The 21,849-nt window shown below is 41.7% G+C and overlaps 1 protein-coding gene across 13 annotated transcripts in view; it reads right to left on the bottom strand.

The window, feature by feature from the left end:
• TSNARE1 (t-SNARE domain containing 1) overlaps window positions 1-21,849 on the bottom strand; it is a 449,947-nt gene that overhangs the window by 375,399 nt on the left and 52,699 nt on the right. For 5 of the 13 annotated variants that reach the window (XM_015619063.1, XM_015619055.1, XM_015619056.1 and 2 more), the window contains exon 4: window positions 18,762-18,818. The exons of the other annotated variants lie outside the window; for them this stretch is intronic. The gene's annotated coding sequence lies outside the window, so the exon portion shown is untranslated. The remainder of the gene's footprint in view (window positions 1-18,761; window positions 18,819-21,849) is intronic. 13 annotated transcript variants of the gene reach the window in all.

Raw genomic sequence — 21,849 nt, forward strand, 5'->3', positions numbered from 1 at the left:
ACCGTCCAACAGGGATAAATTAGGCATTGGAATAGTCTGCCCCTGTCTACTGCCAAGTTTGAAGAAACAATAACAAACCATCTAAAGAGAATCCAGAAAAAAGAGAACTGGAGAAGGACTTTGGACCAATGTATGGAGCCACAGGACTAAGGGGAATGGCTTCAAATTGAATGAGAGAAGGTTTAGATGGGATATTAGAGAAGAAATTCTCCCCTGTGAGGGTGGTGAGGCACTAGGACAGGTTGCGCAGAGAAGCTGTGGCTGTCCCATCCCTGGAAGTGTCCAAGGCCAGGTTGGACATGGCTTGGAGCAACCTGGGATAGTGGAAGGTGTCCCTGCCCATGGCAGGGGGTTAGAACTGGATGATCTTTAACATCCCTTCCAACCCAAACTATTCCATAACTCTTAGAACTTGCTCCCTCGGCATGCAAAATCTGGAAGCTCCTGAAACAAAGCAGTACCATAGACAACTTAAAAAAAAACCTGGAAAACTGACGTTCAGCAGAAAATTATGATCTTAGGTCACATAAATTCAGGAAAATAATTCTCTCAGAGGTTCTCAGGGTTTCCAAGCCATGCTCCCTGGATCAGTAACCTCTCATCTGGAGGCATGTCTTGAACCAGTGGTTGGAGTCCCCAGCAGTGTCACCAACACCCCAGCTTTGCTGTCTGAAGTCCTTAAATAAGGAATCATCCTCTTCCCCAGGAGCTATTTACATTCCATCATTGTTTCTCTCTCTGTCAAAGGATTTAAATTATACAAATACATCACAGCTTTACTCTTCTCCATTAAATATTAAAAGGAAGTTTTTGTTTGATTATGGGGCTTTTTTTTGCTGTTTGATCCCTTTTTTTTTAATTTAGAAATAAAATGCAAAGAAACAACCGTGTTCAACTTTGCATTAGTGCTGCTCTACCTAAATTATTGTATTACAAACACGTATCTTTCTTGTCTTTGCATAAAATTTTGTTTGATAATCGGAGTTTGAAATATTCTTGATATCTCACCTAGGAGGGTGTTTCTTCCAGGAAAGCAGAACTACAAACAAACATATTTAATGCAAGAATACATAAGACTATTAATATTATGTAGTGAAGTAAATAGAGCACTTGGAGGGAAAAAAAGAAAATTAATTTAAAACAAAACAAAATATTAGAATGGAAGATTTACATTTACAGAAAATAAGAAATTTTGGAAAGACAGATTTTATTCTAGGTCATGGCTTGAAACAGCCCCCAGGTTTCTTCATTCTGGGAAAAAATCTGATGTATGGAGGGAAGGCGTGGGTTTAATTTCATCTTTATATCTCACTACACAGATGTATTTTAATTTGCAATAAATTAATTTTCCTTGAGTCAAGTCTGGTTTTGCCCATGAGGGTAATTATTTAGTGATCTCCCTGTCTGTATCTTGTATTCTATTTTCCCCCCTCATGCAGCTGGCAAGGGGGCAATGAGCAGCTGGGTGGGTTTGCAGAGGCTGATCCACCACAGGCAGCAACAGGTGTAAAACACAGCAGCTCAAAAGGGAAATGAGAAAGTTCAGGTTCAGCCACGTCCAAAGGCTTAGTCCTGTTCCTGTAACTCTTCTGACCTGCTCCTGGCCTCACACATTCATGGAATTTTTCCTTTATCCTGAGATTTGACACTGCTGCTCTTCCACTTGCTCCTTACAGAACAATATTTCTCTCTTGCAGAGCAGTTTTCCAACCTATCCCTTCCTCTCTTGCTACACCAAAATATTCAACACATGAGCAACATTTAAAACATTCCTCCACAATCTGAAATGAATAATTCCACATGGAAGCTGCTTCTTTTTGTTTATTTTTTTTCTTTTCTTCTGTTTGTGCAGCACCTGGGCTCCACAAGTTGCCTATTAAAAAATATGTGGCAAAATGAAGCTACAAAGAATTGGACAACCAAAAAAAAAAAAAAAACAAACCAAGAAAAAAACAAAAAACAAAAAAACCCAAACTTGAAAGGCTATAACAGCAGAAACCAGCAGAGATATGATAAAAAAACCAGAAATTAAATCCACCAGTCTGCATTCAACCCAGCTTTGATTTCAGCTATTAATGTGCAAATGATGACTGCTCAGATCTGCTGTGCTGCAAATTGCTCAAGTTCAAATTCAACCACCTTAATAGGGAGCTAATAAAGAAAATGTTATTATTCATCTCTATTACATTTACCTGTAAGTGATAATATGGGCCATGATACAAATGCACACAAGATCACCACTTTTGATTCTTAAGACATGGACATTAAACAAGTTATTTAAGTGCCATTTTAGCTACGTGCAGGACAACGTCCTTTGCTCCAGAGAAGTAAGTCCAGGCATTTTAACTCCAGAATTTCACAAATTTAAAACAGAGAATTAAATTTCTTCTCTTCTAGAGCATCAAGAATGTGTCAAATTCCCATTTACTGCCTTTTAACTCATTTATATGACCAAGAGGCATCTCCCAAAGAAATGTCCATGTTCATGTAAGAGTACAAGGAATTACTGAATCCATTCATTCCTCCTGAAATTTTTCCTATTGGTTTTCATCTCTACTGCTGGAGGTGCACTCATACCTTTTCTCTCCTGGCAATTTATTGACTCCCTGTTCCAAGATGCCACCAACCATTACCTTTTTTTTTTCCCTGAATCCATATTTCTGTGTAATTTTATGCTTGATTGTGTCTCTAGCATGAGGAAGCACATGATTACATGTGTGGGTTGTAACACATTTTCCCTATTAAATGTGGTAGCCTACAGTCTGCAGAAACCACCGAAAATTATTATTGGCTACAAGAAGATTTTTTGGTTTGAGTTATTTTTTTGCTGATTGGTTGGGGAAGGGTTTTTTTGGTTTGTTTGTTTTATTATATTCTTGCAGACCATAAAAAATCTTCATAACCTGTTTTGATTCCCATGTCCTCAGCAATCTCCAGATGGGAAAGAGCATTAGGGGAACCTTGAAAAACCCAACCCATAGCAACCAAAACCTTGCCATTTTCAGCTCATTTCCACTACAAATTCTGACTTCTCTGATACCTGGTACCTTCCACTCACCTTTTATCAGCTCACCCTGTGCTAAGTAAATGACTGCAGTGACTTTAACATCCCCATCAGGATTTCATGCATTCACACCAGTGCTCCCAAACTCATCCTCAAAACAGGATTCCCCAGTTCTTCCTCTTCCCCACAGAGCCTCCATACACCACCACAGCATGACAGACAGATCCTGGAATAATTTAAGCTGCAAAAGGATCATCAAGCCAATCTTTAACCCAGCACTGCCAGGGCCAGCACTAAACCATGTCCCCATGTGCCACATCTACATGTTAAATTTCTCCAGGGATGGTGGCTCCACCACTTTCCTAAGCAGACTCTTCCAATTATTTTTATGAAGGTTTTTTGTTTTTTTTTTTTCCTAATATCCAATAGAAATGTTTCCTGGCACAACCTGAGGCTGTTTCCTCTAATCCTGTTGTTTGAGGGATGTGCAACACATGGCTCCATCCCAAGTCACTTAAACCAACAACCTCTAAGTGCACAGCCTTCTCCATCCACATCTGGCTTCCCATGGAGGAGAAGAAGAAAGAAAGAGAAAGGGAAAAAGAAAATAAAATCAGTATTAAATCCCCTGACAATATTTATCTACTCTCCCACTTGGCTCTACAGATATCATCTGTCTTCACCCAGGAGCCACCAGCCAGGTTAGAGAGCAGAGGGAGGAAAAGAGGATTTAATGCTAACTCTGATCATGAAGATTCAACCAAACAACACCTTGTGTGCAATAACATTTCAATCAAAACTAAATTAATTGCAGAAGTTCAAATAATTAAGCACATGCATAAAAATTAGCAGTTTTACCATCCTTTAATACACAGAAGTCCCCCAAGATACCTCTGTGGAAGTTAAATGTTCAGCTAAATGGTTTAAATCTGTAGAAAGGCTCTCACCTGGATCAACACTCCAGACACAGGGAAGGGAAGGGGAAAGGGGAAAAAGTACAAACTTCCAGTCTCCCCAGGTTGTCAGTGCATCACCCCTCTTTCCTCTCTGTCCTTGAAAAAATCAGAAGTTTCAGCCATACTCAATAAATTCATGATTTATAAAATGATCAGCCTTTCTATGTATTGTGCCCTAGTCACTCAGGAAAAAAAATCCAAACAAACAATCCACTGTATTTGGCAGGAAGATGCAGTAGCTGATATATAATAAAAAAAAAAAAAGCAAAAATCTCCCTATTTCACTTCCATAAGAACCTCTCCAGAACTTCAGACCACCTCTACTACTACTTTTTACTACTGAACAGGTCCATTTCACTGTCTCTCTCTCTCTGCACATGCCTTGGATTCCCACATGGCCATTCAGGAGCTGAAAAATGTCACATCTATCATTAAAAATAACATCCACATTTTCCTTCGTTCATTCATAGCAAGAGGTGCTTCTTTCTGGGTGAACTTCAGCCTGCTTCAGCAAGCACAACTGACTCACTTCTCCCACAAACTACTGCATGCCTTTTACATTATTCATACTCCAAGTTGTTATTTCTCTGCATTAACAAACAAGAACAAAATATCCAGGGTTTAATTTTTATGTCTTTCAATGAGGTGAAAATGCTGTCAATGGATTTCTTCCTCAAGCAAAAAGTTTGCTGGACCAACAGCCTGCTGTAATTAAGGTTAGACACCTCAATTAAAAAGAAAATCCAATTTTTAGTGTGTTGTTTCTTTCTGTGACAGAATCACTGTTTCTGTATGTGATATGTGAGTTACAGGATGCTGCCAGATAAAACATACCACATTAATATAAAATTATAGAGATTATTAAAGATTATTCTGTGTTAAATAATAAACACACTGCAGCAGAATTTTCTTAAAGGTGCTGGACCAACATGCAAAGGATTGGAGATGGAAAAGAAGTAGAGAGGCAACTCCCATCCCTGGCCCAGCTGCTATCCCAATCTTCAGGGTGTTTTGTATGGCCTGAAGCTTTCACCAGTTTTAGTTTGACAAATGAGGAGTGGGGAAAAATAAATAAAAATAAAAATAAAAATAATAATAAAAAAAACTAAAAAAAAAAGCTAAAATCCTTATTTAGGACCTCTTCCATATTAATTAAAAACTTGTTGATGAGACAGAAGAAACAAAGCAAGTCATGCTACTTCCCAGAGAGGCTGTGGGTGCCTCACCCTTTTAAGTTCTCAAGGATAGGTTGGATGAAGCTCTGAGAAACCTGATTTAGTGTGTGGCACTTCTACCCATGGAAGGGGGCTGGAATTAGATGGTGTTAAAGGTCCCTTCCAACCCAAACCAGTCTTGTGATACCATATATAATATATAATAAATAAAATGCCTGCAAATATAAATACATAATTTAGTAGCATTCGTACTGAACATGTTTGGTTTAATGGTTTGAGTACCAATTAATCAGATCCTCTGCTCACTCCTCCTCATTTTTGGTCACCTGGGTTGCCCCCACAGAGAAAGGGAAAATCCCATCTCTCTTCCTACCCCGTCCACTGGCTGCATTTAGAGAGCTCTGCTTTGCAGCTCAAAACTGCAAGGTTAATGGCAAGATTTTCCACCCTTTCTCAAAACATGGGTGGGAATGATGCAAAGAGCAATGGGATTCCCTTCCTGTTTCTATCACTTTTTTTTTTTTCTTTAATTCTGAGTTTTCTTTGCAGCACATCTTGTATAAATTAAACACTGAAGAAGGGTGGAAGGAGTAGAGAGGGAAATGGAAGGGGGAGGGAGGTGTAATGCAATTATAACACCTAAACCAATCTATTACAGAGCTGCAGGGGACAAGGACAGAGAAATCCTGCCATGAATAATTCCTGCTTCTCTTGAGGGCTTCACCAGCTCAGCTCCAGCCTCCAACACCTTCAGCATCAGGAGCAGGAGCTGCCTGTCCTCAGCATCATGGTTTACTCTGACTGGACAATGGAAAAGTGTCCTGCTCCCCCTGGCCAAGAGTGATGCAGATAAAGCAGAGCCAAACTTTAATCAAAGAACTGATAAACACATCAAGCTGGTGGTGGGGCTTGTTCTGCCAAGGTGAGTTTTGCAGGATTTAGGGCTGGTTGGATGATGTCACCCCAGGACATGGTCCTACTGGACATCTGTGACCAAAAGTCAGGCTGTGCAAAATGCATTTACCAAAAGCCCTTCCTCTGAGTCAGAGAAATTAACTTTTCCTTTGGGAAAAAAGGCAGGAAAAAAGTGAATGCCACAAAGGAGATGGGAAGCTCCAGATGGAACTTGGAAATTCATGGGAGGAACCAACTTGATCTCTGGGTGGATGTGGAGCACTGGCATTGTAGAAAGGAGTGGAAAAATTACAAATCAAATTTAGATTTTCATTGCACATAAAAAAAGAAAGGGAGAGGGATGAAATCCTCGACTGTGTGCCACCATGTCACTCCCAGAGAGTGGCTTTTCTGACTGCCACCATACTTCACATGGCAGTTTTAAAGGTTATGGCTGAAGGGGCTCTTCCAGAAAAGCCTTCAATGAACTCTGAGTGAAATAAAAACACACACAAAACAAGTCAACAACAAAGGCAAGGGCAAAATTTCTGAGCAAATATCCCCAAGGGCTGCTGCCTTGCTCTGGAAACCTTCCTGCCTTCTGCAACACTCTCCCAAATTAATTTAGTAGCGGGATCTTTCATAGCAGGACCCAGTTTCTGTAAGCAGCGAGGCACATCCTACCACAAGGTCAAGAGCAATCTAGAACTGCAATTCTTGTCTGTCCAGCCAGGCAACGAGAGTGTGCAGCACCACTCGCATTTCCAGGCAAAATATTTCCATTTTCAGATTGCTGCTACCAGCAGTGAAGAGCTGACAAACAATGGATATGGGCTCAGAGAAATTTTTAGATGAAGCAGTTGAGGATAACCAAGTTCAAAAAGGACTTAAACAAAAATCCTGCCAATTCACATTCGGGAAAACAACAAACAAACCATAAATTAATAAAGTACACCCAGCCAATTATACACACTACTACTCCCCATTTTGACTTGAATAATAAAGCCCTATGAGCTCAAGATGTTGTCCTCTAGAAATCACCATCATCTTGCTGGTGTCTAAATTGTAAAGAAAGCTCAGGGGAGACTTTATTGCTCTCTACAACCACCTGGAAAGAGGCTGTGGTGAAATGGGAGTCAGCCTCTTTTCCCAGGTTTCCAGTGACAGGATAAGGGGTGCTGGCCTTAAGTTGTGCCAGAGGAGGTTCAGGTTGGATATAAGGAAAATTTTCTCACTGAAAGAATGGTAAAACATTGGAACAGAGATGCAGCAGAGTCATCATCCCTGGAAGTGTTCAAAAAATGAGCAGATGTGCCACATCACTGTATGGTTTAGTGGGTGTGCTGGTGTTCATTCAAACATTGGACTTTGACAACCTTAAAGGCCTTTTCCAGCCTTAATGATTCCATGATTCCATCTCAAGACACTTCTCCCTGGACATGACTTACCCCAAGAGCCATTCAACAGCTCCACCAGGTGAGAACAGCAGTGGTACCATCACAGTTGATGGTTACAAAACTGCCCACAGGCAGCAGAAACCAAGCTGGAAGCTCCCAGAGAGAAAAGCTGATGTCCACAAGCACCACTCAGCTGGAAAGTCATGGCAATCAGAGCACAGACACTTGGCCTCAATCCTATTTCTTGTCTTTTTGGGCCAGCAGTGTTATGGAGAGGTCATGGCTGGGAGCTGAAGTGGGTTCCCATGCATGGGGCTGACAGTGAACCTTCTCCAGCTGGTGAAGGACAAGGGCCTGGCTGTAAACACCAGACTAATGTGGTGCTCTCTTAGCTGAGGAGCAGTTTACACATTCCAGATCAGCTGCAGCCTGGAGGGCAGATGGGTGAGGCAAAAAACATCCCCAAAACCACCTAAGGAGATATTCCTTCATCAGCAGAGACCCGGAGGGGGAAGATCTATTTTGATGAAGAAGGATTTGTGAAGTATTTCAAGAGCCACATTTACTTGTGGGCATCAAAAAGAATGGGACATTCCCTGGCATCTCAAGTATTTTGACTTGCAATGGGTGCCCTGGAGTTGTGATCATTTTCCCACCAAGGCACCAGTTGCACCACCTAAAAAACACAAGCTGAAAACTCTTTTTCTAGTTTTCTTCCTCAAGCTGAATCCCACTTGGATTTTATCTCTGGGATAACAAGGATATTGATGTAACAGGAACACCCAAAACCAGAACATCAAACTCCTTATTCCCTAAAGATTTAATAAATGCCGCTTTGACTTTCAAGCAGAAAACCATTTGTTTTGGTTGTTCACTGGGGCTCTGCATGTGTGTGTGTGCTGGTGGGGGTGGGATAACCATGAAAACATCCCACATGGAAACAGCATTAGCACATTCCTGCTGTAGATATTTTCCTCCTTCTAGCAAGGAACTATTTCACAGAATAACCCCTCACATTCACCACCCAGCAAAAAAAATATAAATACATCAGTCTACAGCTCCAAGAGCAGAAGGTGAATAGTATCAGGTAGTTTAAATCGTGTTTTCCTTGCCTAGCTCCACTGGTTGCAACCTCTGATGGAGTCAAGCACCTTATTTAGGGTATCAGCTTTGGATATAAAAGGAATCATTTTCCAGACCATAGAAGGGCTAGGAGCTAGATGCACTTTAATCCCTTCTGCTGTGGAGAACAGCTGGCTATGTTGGCTACGTAAAATGTTTTACTTATTTCCCATTTTTATATTTATCTACTTGTAGATATTAAAAAAAAAAAAGGAAAAAAGGAAAAAAATAAAAGAAAAAAAAAATGGAAGAAAGGAGAAAAAAAGGGGAACAAGGCCAAAGGGTGGTGGAACAGCAGATGAAGGGTTCAAGAGCTGCATCTCCCAAAGCCCATCCATTATCAACTTGATTTCCTCAGCATAAATCATCTCATTTCCAAGTGGGAAATTTTCCCCATAAGCACATGAACACCTGCAAACCCAGGATCACATTTTCAGTAAAAGTGAAATTTCAATCCACAGGAAGCCACGGAGATGCTCCAAGGGCTGGAGCCCTCCTGCTCTGGAGCCAAGCTGGGAGAGCTGGGGGTGTTCAGCCTGGAGAAGGGAAGGCTCTGGAAAGATCTTAGAGACTCTTCCAGTGCCTAAAGCAGCTCCAAGAGAGCTGGAGAGGGACTTTGGACAAGGGATGGAGTGAGAAGACAAGGTGGAATGGCTTCAAACTGATAGATGGGAGATTTAGATTGGATATTAGAAAGAAATTGTGTATTTCTTCATGAGAGGGTGGTGAGGCCCTGGCACAGGTTGTCCAGAGGAGCTGTGGCTGCCCCATCCCTGGAAGTGTCCAAGGCTGAGTTGGATGGGGCTTGGAGCAGCCTGGTCCACTGGAAGGTGTCCCTGCCCATGGCAGGAGGTTGGAACTGAATGCTTTTTAAAATCCCATCCAACCCAAACCTTTCTGTGACTCCATGATTTTTTTACCAGGATGAGAACATTCTGGGAGCAGCGTCTGTTTGCAGTAAAGCCTCACTACACACCCTCGAGGTTTATTTGTATTGTCACACTAACGTGGTTCCGCTGCCAAAACCCCACGTGTTTAACAGGAGAAACAAGCCTATTGTATTACAAATTTAAAAATAAATATATTAAAATTAAAATATATTATAGTCAGCCACCAAACCCACCTCCCTCCTGACAGACATCCCCGTTCTAAAAAAAATAAACACTTCAAAGGGACTCTCTCAACCTCCCCCTTTCCCCAAGCACAAAGTGGATGCTATTTAAATCCAGTGACAATCTGCAGCACACAAAGGACAGAGGAATTGAATTTTGGGGAGAAATGATGTAATATGGTGAAAAATAATAATCAAAGGCTGAATTGTGCTATTTCCAACAGGCAGCTCAGCATCCATAGCTGTGTTCCGTAGCTGTGTTCTCCTACAAGAGCATCCTGTCAAAAAGTAACATTAATTTTCTACAGCCCATATATAGCAGTGACATTTTTATTCTGCTAATTAATTAAAAAAAAAAGAGGCAAAAATAAAATAAACTTTTGAACTACCTAAGAGCAGTAGCTTTTTGGCATGGAATGATGTTATTTGAGATGAGTGCAGAGTCTTTAAAACAGCACATTTGCCATGGACAAAGCTCTCTGCAGGCACCTTCTCTTGCCTGCAAGGATGATAATTATTTTCAGAGAAATAAATCCTAACTTGTAGTTTGCAACATCTCTTGCAGCCCTTTGAAACAGCATGATCTGAATTCTTTTCAGTGCAGCACTGCTGACCTTCACACATATAATATTACATTCATTAAATATTCTTTCTAGACTTGTTGCTGAGATCTGCCACTCTGGACGACTTTTCCTGTCCAAGATTGTAACTTCACACCATGGAAGGAGAGGACTGTGGGTAGTACCCACCTCAAAAAAGTCTGATGCTTCTATTTTTTATCTCCATGCATTAATTTTCAAAACAGTTTAGGAATAACTGGGAACTCCTTCATTTACAGTGCTGGCAGACCCCATTCCAAAATCAAGGACAACTCTCTGGCATGGAAAAGCAAACTTCTCTAGATTTAGTTATTTGCCATTTAATTCATGAACAGAGTTGTAGCTGTTTACAACTTGTAACTCTCTGAAGCTTTTTGATGTTGGGGGAAAAGGGGAGAAGACCTATTTTAACGCACACATCCAAACAAAGCACATTTTAATGCTTAACAGGGACATTTTGATGCCTCAGTAGATGTCACACCTTTGGAAGCCACAGTAAGTACGCACTGTGGGAATTAACACATCATCACTGCTTCTAGAAGCAGCAGAAATTGACCAAAAATGGATTAGACATTGATATCTTTTGGCTGGAAAATAAAGCAGATTGCTTCTCAGGAAGGCACTCGGAGCCCAACTTTCCAACCTTGCTGCAAGCAGTGGCACAGAGCTATTTACAGGCAACAGGGGCCTACACCAAAATTTACTGAGAGCACTCGATGCTTTCCCCTTCATTTCCAATTCCTTTTGCTCAGCATTTTCCAGCCTGTACCCTATGGAGGACCTTGCTTTTTACTGAGGACCTTCCAACCCTGAGTTTTTTTGGCAAACAATCTGAAACATGACATTTTAAAGGCATCACGGACTCCAAAGGTCTTCCACATAGCTCCTCTAGATCACACACCAAGTTCAATCAGGGAATAGTGGTGGTATCCAAAAGTATAAATCCTCTTTGACTGCCAGATTTGGATTCAGACACGTCACAGACAGTGTGAGATGGGTGGGCTGATTGCACGATCCATACTCTAAATTCACCTGAACACTTTCATCTAACGAAATCTCTGTTAGCACAAAACCATGGACCCTTAGAAATGCTCCTGCCATTCCTTTTCCAGGGTAACTGGTTGGTTTGTAACACTGAGTAGGTGAGAAAAGGACAAAAAGAGAGTAGAGCCACAGAAGTAGATCATCTTGTGGATGGCTCCTACAGAAAGCCATCAAATGTCTACAAAATGTCATAAAAGGAGCTTAAAGTGGGATATAATGACCCAAATCTACTCTACTGGGCCTAAACTGCTACAAATTGCTTCAAAGCCTTTCTAAAGTCTGCCTAGTCAAGGACCACTCAGAACTACTCCTGAAAACACCATGTATTTTGCTTAACCAAATGCACCAAAATGCCATTTTCCAGTTACTCATCCAAGAGACCAGTGCAGAGTGCACCACAGACCTCACCTTTCAATAAACCAAAGCCTCCCTACACACATCCACCAGGATTAAAAAACATTCAGGGATCACAGAAGCTGCATGGATCCAAGAGAAATTCAAGGGCTCTGATCCTTCTGGGATGGTATCTGCCACAAGAATGTTATTTTCCAATATTTCACTTGTGATCTCCAAGGAAAGGCAATTACTGGTTTATTTCATGTATAGAGACATAGGGGAACACCTGAATTTAGCAGCAGACAACCCAAAGCATGACATGGTCTGGTGGGAGGTGTCCCTGCCCATGGCAGGGAGGTTGGAATGAAAACATCTTGAAGGTCTCTTCCAACCCAAACAATTCCATGATTCTGTGACAAGAGCACTTCAAGGTGTGAACTTGAGGGAAGCAGAAAGCTTCTAGGTAAACCCTCCAAAAATATTTTTGGAACACTTTGTTAAAGGCAATGAATTCAATGAAAGCATAACAGGGATTGATGCAAGCCCTCCTGCAGCACCAGTTCTTTGCCTCCCACCTTCGGATCAGCCCCTCCTGTGAAACTCTAAGAACTTTAAAGAAAAATTGTAAAATGCTAAACTAATAATAATTGTATTGTAAAATAAAAATAATTGTAAAATGCTAAACTAAAACACAAGGAAAGGTCAAGCTGAATTACTGCATCGGAGATAAATTTTCACATTCATCTTCCCACTGCGCACATTTCTGAGTGTTCCTGGGGATGCAGATTAAGGGATTTTGGAAAGAACAAAAATGAGAGTGGTGAGGCACTGGAAGGGTTGCCCAGAGAATTTTTGGCTGCTCAGTCCCTGGATTTGTTCAATTCCAGGTTAGATGGGGCTTGGAGCAACCTGGTCTAGTGAAAGGTGTCTCTGCCTGTGGCAGGGGGTTGGAATGGGACGAGCTTTAAGGTTTTTCCCAACTCAAACCATTCTATGGGGAGAAGAAAAGTTCAACATGGAAGTTTGGGATGAGAAATGATGACAGATCTTTCTCAACATCCCAGAAGTGGTTTTGTGGCTGTACTGGGAAAGGAGGGGGAGGTTCAGAACTGCAAAGTGAAGAGGAAAAGTCAGCAACTTCTCCACAGCCGGAACCCCTTGCGAGCAACAAAGAAATTGGTTACAGAGAAACCTAAAGACTCAGCCTCTATTTTATAAATGAGAATAACACTGACCTACTTTCCAGCACACTTGCAAAGCTGCTGGAGATGCCACAATGAAAAGCACTACAGAAACCTAAACATTGCCTCAGATACACAGCAATAAGGTTATCGCTGAAATGCAGCAAGGCACTTTCTACAGTGAAGGTAACAGATAACGGATCAAATAATACAGAGAGCTGGAAAACATTTTTTTTTTATTTTTTTTTTGAAAATACATTTTTAAAAAGCATTCAGGACATACTCTTGCAAATGGTGCCTCAAATCTTTTAATAATCACAAAAAGCAAAAGGAAGTTCTTTACATGGCAAGGTTCTTCTCTGGAAGAACCCCACAAGATAACCTCCACAGAGCACAAATTATTAGCTTAAAATATGAGGATGAGCTGGTCCAGTCAGAGTTCACATCTATATGGGAATAAGGAATTAACCAGGTCTTGGGTGATTCAAAGGAAGCCCTCTGTGATAAAAGGAAGGAATGTGAAAAGAACAGAAATTTCCCTGGTGGGGAGAAGAAAGAGGTCTTGGACACTGCACAATATATCAGGCTTTGCTAGGGGAAAAAGCAAAGCTGGGCTGTTGAGGTCTTTAGAAATAACTTGGTTTCTTGCTTGCATTCATACACCCATGCAAATGAAGCTCAAGCCTCCACCAAGATGTACATTAAAATTATTATTTATTTTTGAAATGCTGAATTTGCCCTTACCATTTATAGAGACAAGTTTTCAAATCTTCTGCTGCAGCAGTTCCTCCCCACATTTCCCCTGCCTATGAAAAGACATTCGTTCCTCCAAATGGGAAAAGAAAGTCAATCTTTGCAGGATGGGGGTTTTGGTAAGCAGAATGGGAGTGTGTGTGCACAGATTACCAAAAAAAAAAAAAAAGATAAAGATAGCAGGTCCATCAAGAAAGCTTTGAAAACGTGAAAAATAACCATCAGCTCTTGATTTCAAGAGCTCCATTGCACCAATCAGCATTTGGTCCTTTAATTTCAGCCATAAGACCACCAGCTGCTCAACCCTTTATATTTCTTCAGAAGTCCTATTCAGACCTAAAAATGAAATCACAGAATCATAGAATAGGATGGATTGGAAAGATCCTTTAAGAGTCACCTGGTTTCAACCCCCTGCACTGAGCAGGGACACCCTCAACCAGACCAGTTTGCTCAGAGCCCTGTCCAATCTCACCTTGAGAGTTTCCAGGGATAGGGAGGCCACAGCTTCTCTGGGCAACCTGTGCCAGGTCTCACCAGCCTCAGCATAAAATATTTCTTCTTAATCTCTAGTCTAAATCTACCTTCCTTTAATTTGAAGCCATTACCCCTTCTCCTAACAATATGTACCCTGCAGAAAACCTGTCCTTGCCTGATTATAAGATCCCTTTAGGTACTGAAAGGCCTCAGTAAAAGGGAGGGCAATAAAAGCCTTTAAAGAAGTGAGAGAATATCTGGAATTAACCATCCAGAAGCCACGTGAAGAAACACAGTCTGCAGTCCAGTAACACACAGCAACTTTGGCTGTTTCATTGGAAATGCATCTCACAGATGTTTTAAATCCCACAGACTCAGCGGGAACAGCCAATTCTGCTCCCAGCAGGACGCACCCACCTTGCGAGCACCTGCATCTGGAAAGGTGACAAATTTACATCTGGAAAGGTGACCCCCAGCACGGGCTAATCCATCCCAGCCAGGTCACCCAGGCATCAACACCTCCAGGGGGTATTTTCCCATCCTCAGGACTGCCTGCTTTGCAATAACTCAAGCCGAGGTGCTCCCAGTGCCCCTCCTCACAGGCCATTTCACACCTCCATAGATCTCGCTCTGAAGGCATTTTTCCTCCCAGTCTAATCTTTGGAAAAATTTGACAGCAATAAAAATGTAATAAACCAACCAGTCGGATTATATATATACTGCAGTCTGGGAAAGATGAAAGGCTGTATTGTTAAGAGATATAATTCCAGCGGCTCCCACAGTGTAGCCTGTGCCTACACAGAGGAAGAAAAGGAACTGAAGCAGCTTATATTTTGTCTTATAAGTTGCCTAAAATAAACCCAGCTTCTGATCCTCGGCTCACATCAGGAGAACAGCACTGAGAAAGCAAATAAAGACCTGACAAATATCTCATGAGGACAAAATACCTGTTTGTTCTACCCAGCTCTTGCCAATGCATCAAGTGAAGTGATATGGGGAAGGGAAAGGAGGACTGTGTGCCTGGGAATCAAATATTCAAGAGCAGAAGGAAACATAACCTGAGTTATTCTGCTCTGGGTCAGTTTGAAGAGAAATCATTGCAATCAGATTGTGATGAGCAGTAACTCTGTGGCTACCTCTGCAAATAACTCTTAATTTCATTTATATTGGTAGGCATTAAAATGCTCTAATTTAATTTCTATTGGTAGACATTAAAAAACAAAAAATTAAAAACCTACTAAGCTTCAAGGAAGACAAAATAAAAAATTTAGCCATGAGGCCTGATTGAAGATAAATTACAGCTTTTATGATAACAATAATAATTTATTCCACTGTAGCACTGGACAGCAGATGATTAAAGATAAGCAAAGGTCTCCACGTGTCTGGATTTATACCAGGCCATTCCATCCACTGGGTTACAGGAGCAGCAATTAATCACTGCTGGAGAAGGGAGGCATCTTAATAAAATCTTGAAGTGAGTTGTAACACCTTTAGGAACGCAGTTTGTCTCCTCAGGAGCTGAGACATCTTTAAAAAATGGTAACTTACAAGATTTTAGCTTGTCTTTTTAGAGAAACAGCAGTCACCCTTTCATGTTCTGGAAAAACAGAACGAAAACCCAGCACACCCTCATAAGAAACTGTTTAGACACACAAATTCAAATGCAACCAGCATTCACCAAAAAGATCGATGGGACACAACTGAAGACAGCATTAAATATAATTTGACAGCAAAACTCTCAGAGCAAGAGGAAGAAGTTGCCACACATCATCAGAAGACATATAAAGAAAACATCTTTTTTTTTTGTTCATAATTTTCTGACTGCTGCCTCATCAACCCAACTGCCAAATTTTCTGCCCAGCTTCCAATCCTGCTTAGAGAAATGAAAATTCCAATCTGAGAACAGCTGTTCAAGAAATAAATCTCTTCAACAGCTTAATGGCAGAACTGCTAGAAGGGTAATTTCACCGTTACCAGCAGATTTCCAGAGACCTGCAATTTCGTACTGAGCACAGGGTAAATCTGTGCAGATCCACTTCATGGGGCAGGCAGGAACTCCCTGACATTCTCCCCCAAGATAAGACAAACTCAAAGAGAATTCCATTCAGATTTATATTTACATCCTTCACTAAATTTGGATGAAAATTTTCACCAGTGTGGAATTTTGGGCAAAGAATGATCTTCCAGTAAATCAGCTGGAGGATAAATCACTGTTGGAGCTCACTCTGTGTCCTCTTGGTCATCGCTCTTTGCCATCAGTTGACTTCTCAATACTCTCTCAACAAAAATAACTTTCCCTGGTCTTTACAGACCAGCTCCTCAGATCATGGAACTCACGTATCATCTTTATTATGTGGGTGGGAGGAAAGAGAAAGCCCTGTGAAGTTTTAGCTGTAAAAAACATTAAAAGTTCATTCAATTCAGATTAGAAGCACAACTATGTCCATATGTTTTTATTTTATTTTTTTTCCCTGAATCCAGAATTCTACACACATAAAGACTCTAAAAAAAGTCTATCAAAACAAAATAATTACAGTATGTAAGAACTTGTACTGAATTAAAGTGTTCAGGAAGAAAAATAACTTCACCACTGGAAGGGTAGTTTTAAAAACCCATATTTTGGTCCACTTCACTTAAAACCAGGCAGCTGCTATCACAGTCACTCAAAAAGATGATGGAGAACCTGAAAAAGTGACAGAAGAGCAGCATGATGGGAGAGAAAAGCTGAGTGAATAGGAGCACAAAAAAAAAAATTAAAAAATTGGAAGAAACTTCCACAAATGTATTGTTTGAAAAAAAAGATGGAAACCATGTCCCATTCCACAATGTAATATCCTCATTCTTCATTCTTGACTGGCACTCAATTCCTTCCCCTGGTATCCCTTCTAAAACAAAACTGCATGACATGATCACAGAAGGTTAGAAAAAGGCCACACAAACTCACATCTGCTCTCAGACCTTCAAATAGAAGGAGGATCTCGACAATTGTTATCTGATGATGTATTTGAAAACACATTAAAGAATAAAATGCAGCCAAACAAAAAATAACGATCACTGAGAAAAGCTGCCAGAAGAGGAATGACGACGCCAACCAGGAGATTGATTTTGTGTCATCTTTTACACAGAGAAGAATATTACAAAGAGGAAGTTTGACAGACCAAATAAATTTGTGCTGGTTTGACTCTTCCACCCCCAATCAAATACTCATGACCTACGAAGAAAAAGCCAAATAAGGGGAAAACAGAAAGAGAACAGGGAAAAAAAACCCACAGCACCAGCCCCCAAAATAAAAATCTGTCCTAATAATGATCTGAATAATGAAGGTTCTTTATAAAAATAAAAATAAGGAAAAAAAGCCTTTACACTGGATAGAGGGCTAGCAAGTAATGAAGGAAATTTCATCCTACATCAACTAAGACACTACATTTTTCCAAGCCCTTGGAAGGCACCTCAGCTGGGAAGCAAAGCCCAAAGGTCTCTGCTTAGTCCTTCTTGACAGCACTTCACAGCAAAAGCCCTTGGGGAGCCAGTTTCCCTCTCTATGAATTGGTAACATCAGTACTTGACAGTCCTCCAGGAGCTCCATGAGAAAAAAAGAAAAAAGAAAAAAAAAAAAAAGGAAAAAAAAAGCTGATTTTGGTTGCATCATTCAGCAATACACCAGAAGAAATTCTCCAAGTCCATGTGGAGATCCACTCCCACATGAGAATTATGTTTTGCAGCACACTTAAATACCATCTGCAAGAGAGATAAGGAACTGGAAGACACTCACAGAGCTTCAAAACACGATCATCAGTCATCCTCTCTCTCTAAAACTACCAAGTGCTAAAAAGAACCACACAAAGAGGGTGCAAGAAAAGATGTGGGGCTGATTAATTAATTAATCAATAAACACTTCCCAGTCCTGCTTGGGTTGACAGAGGAAGAATGAGCCTGTGGAGCAGAGGAAAGCTCTGTGTCATAGGAGGAAAGGGGTGAGCAATGCAAAGTTAGCACATATTTTACCCACAAACTTGACACCTACATATTGTTCCAAGCCCCATCCCACCTGGGAGTGCTCAAGGTCAGGCTGGATGGGGGTTGAAGCAACCTGGTCCAGTGGAAGGTGATCCTGCCCATGGCAGGGGGTTGGAACTGGATCATCTTTAAAGTTCCTTCCAAAACCCAAACCATTCTGTGATTCTGTACAGATGTACTTCAGCCTTCACCCAAAGGCCTTCACAGCATTAGGTAATTTTTTTTTAATTTTTTTTTTTTTTTTTCACTTTTTATCTTCATGGAATCTGCAACAGATCCTGTGGTTTTGGGCCACAAGCTTTGGTGCAGAATTTATTTCACAGCTATTAGAAGGCACATTACACTAATTAGGGCACACATTACGGCCTGCTCTGTGCCCTGTGATAAATCACACAGTGCTGTGGTCTGGGGTAAACATTGCCATACATCTCTGGACACTACTGCATGTTTGACCACTTCCATAAATACAACCATTTCTGTGGTACAAGTAGGATTGGCTGCAGGGACTAATTTATCACCATTTTCTTTCAGCACATAAACAGTGTAGTAAATTCTGTAGCTTCCAGGGGAAAAAAAAAAATAAATAAAAAAGGGGAAGGGGGGGAAGCAGTGGGATTTCCTTCAGTGAAGTAGCATCAGTTGTATTTTTTCCTTCAGTAACACACCAATTGTTCTTCATTTTCCAAAAATATACTCACTGTGTCATGTCTAGTGTGCAGTCAGAGAGAGGTTTCTGGCTTTCAAGCTTGTCACACCTGAGAAATTGAGGTGAAGAGAGGACAGCAGGCTCAGGCTAGTAGTTTTTAAAGACTTTGGTGGTATTATGAGCTTCCCTTCCAACTACCCCCACACAGGTTTGCTCACACACAAAAGTTCCATTTCAAGGGTAAATCTTATCATTCCATCAAATGTGCCAAATTTCACATGCTGTTCAACAAATATGGGAGGGGGAGAAATCCTAACAAAATATTTCTGCAGAAGAGCAGCAGAGATCGGATGCTGGATGTCCCACACACACATCAAATGTGCCACCATGAGCCTGGCATGCTTTCCCTGGGGGGAAAGCTTTATTCCAACATGCTCAGGCTCCATCTAGACCAACTGAGATGGCTTTATAGGCTGTGTCCTCTCTGGGACAGAAGAACCAGAGCTGGGAGTCAGAGCATCACTCAACTAGAGCAGCACAAATGGGTCCTGGACTGGGAGAATTTAATTTCATGATTAGGCATCCAAACTTAGTGTAGTGTTCTAAGCACACAGTATCCATTGATTCATTGTTCTCCAGCCCATCCATCCAAAAAGCAGTAAAAAAACATGCAAGGACAAAAAAAAAAATTCCACCCTGGATGATATCGCAGGTCAAACCCCTGTTCCCCTCCTTATGGCAAAACTCACCAGAATAACTTAAATAACTTAAATAACCAAAAACATTCCCTGCAACCCCACCAGAACCACCAAGAGAAAAACCATCCTGCAAGACTCTGGCTGGGGTTTTGTCCTTCCTGAGCCCTCCACACTCACCACTGCCACAGGAATCTCTGCTGCACTGAGACTTTTCTCCAGGCAAAGTCCTGCCCTATGGAGCACCCAGTGACCCCCAAACTCTTTTGAGCACATAAATGATGCCAGCACAGGTCTAGCTAAATTTTTATGGACAACCCCACAGGCAGGACAGCTCTGGTGCTCTCCATACAGCACAGAGCCAGCAGAATGGCACCATTTACAAACATATCCTGGATAAAAAGGACAAAAATTCAGAAAGCAACAGCAACTTTGCCTCCAGGTCTGCCTTACCCAGAGTGAATCGGACTTAAGAGAACAACAAAGGAGAGTCCAAGTTCCCAGGAAAGCCACCAAAAAGAGAATCAGCTTTAATATCATGCAAATGACAAAGGGAGAAGGAGATGAGGTGTTTTGAAAGGAGAAGAGAAAATCTTGTATCAACATGGAACCCCAATTCAGCAGGAGACAGCCTGACAGGGAGATGTGACAGCACAGAGAAGAAACCAGAAAGAATGAGACACTGCTTAAAACTTCAAAGAATTGTGATTATGGCATGGATCCTACACAGCTATGACCTAGAAATAAAGGACAATAAAGGACATCTCCATGTTCCAAAGTTTTGAGGGCTTTCTCAGAGAGGTTTATGGCCTTTGGCATGTTTGAATATTGGGATGTTGGTTATCCCAGACTGGAGATGTGGTAGGATATGAACCATCAAAACCCCCTTGATCCCAGTGGGAGCCTTGTTCCATGAACAAGGAAGAGGAGGATCCCTGAAGTTGTCTTGTGCAGGAGGGAAAACACAAAGCAGCTTCCACAGGCTGGTGGGATGGGACTTCACAGCACAACATGAGAAAACATGACCAGCATCATGTACAGATTTGTTCTTCAGACCTAAACAGATTCCTAAGGAGGCTTCTCTGTGTGTTTTTACCTGAAGATCCTTCTTTACATTGTGACTGCAGTCAGATTAACATTTCCACTACACTGAATTTGACAGTCAAGAGAGATGAATGTCAGCGGCCCAAGCAAGCAGATCAGTCAACACACAAAACCCAGATAGCTCAACATGAACAAAAGCCAAAAAGTGTTAAGCTCTGCTGCCACTCCATTTCCTCTCCTTAGGTTCTCCATGGCATTTCAGAGCCCAGCCATGCCTTGTATTGCCACTAAATGGGAATATTTCAAAAGGTGCTGCGACAATGACTGACAGTAGAGCTATGTGGCACAACTATAGCAGCAAGGCTTCACCCTTGGCTTGACCAATGGCCCAAAGTCCTTCAGAAAGGTCTCAAACAGGGCTCCAGCAGGATGAACACCAAAGATCATCCTATCAGTAGCCAGAGAAATGCCCACCTATGAACCATCACCTGATATCCTGAAACAATCCTGCTGCAGGCACTCCCACATGTAATGGGTCAGCAAACCCCCACATCCCAGCTCAAGGGGAAGAGCAAATTCCAGATTAAACCAATGGGAGGTAGTGGAAAGTAAGGATGGGCACCCCACCTTCATGCCCAGGTGAGGAGGTTGGACCACACAGGAAACAGCCACAGCAGTAGAATCACAGAACAACAGAATCTCCTGAACTGGAAGGGACCCACAAGGATCATCCAAATCCATCTCCTGGCCCTGCACAGGACATCCCAAGAATCCCACCACATACCTACAGATGTACTGAAGCATTCTTGTACACACACACCAGTCCTGAAAAACCAGCACTGAAAGTCAGGACAGCAGCTTCCAGCTTCTTTTTCCCAGACACCCTAGAGACTCATATTACTTCCTCAATTACTTTGAGGGAAGAGCCAAGAAAAACAAGGCTCTGGTCCAGACATCTCTGCTGAGCCCACAGGGAAAACTGGACAGTGGTGAGAGGATTGCAAACCAGGAATTTGTTCAGAAAGAGAAAAATCCACAGCCTCAGACCTCCCACAGGAGTTGAGTTCTTTCTTCCCCTGTAAAAATTTATGTTGTGTCCAGCTGCAAGGCAGAAGTGGCCAAGTTGTGATATGCAGGAGGAAACTGAGCCAACAAGACACCACTGCGCACTGTGCCTGTGTCTGAAGGAAAGAATTAGGGCTGGGCAGTCCCTCCTGGCTCCAGCAGGCACTGAGCACATTCCTGGGTATCCAACTGCATGTCCAGCTTGGAGCATCTCCCTCAGCACCTCCAACCATTTCACTCAGCCTGTTCTTCCTCAGTGGAGGAGATAAAAAACTTCTGACATGGAGCCAACACATGGTGGAGGCTGAGCAAAGTTAAATGCCACAAGCCAAAGGC

Source organism: Parus major, chromosome 2 (genome assembly GCF_001522545.3).
Source record: "Parus major isolate Abel chromosome 2, Parus_major1.1, whole genome shotgun sequence".
NCBI classification, from domain to species: domain Eukaryota; kingdom Metazoa; phylum Chordata; class Aves; order Passeriformes; family Paridae; genus Parus; species Parus major.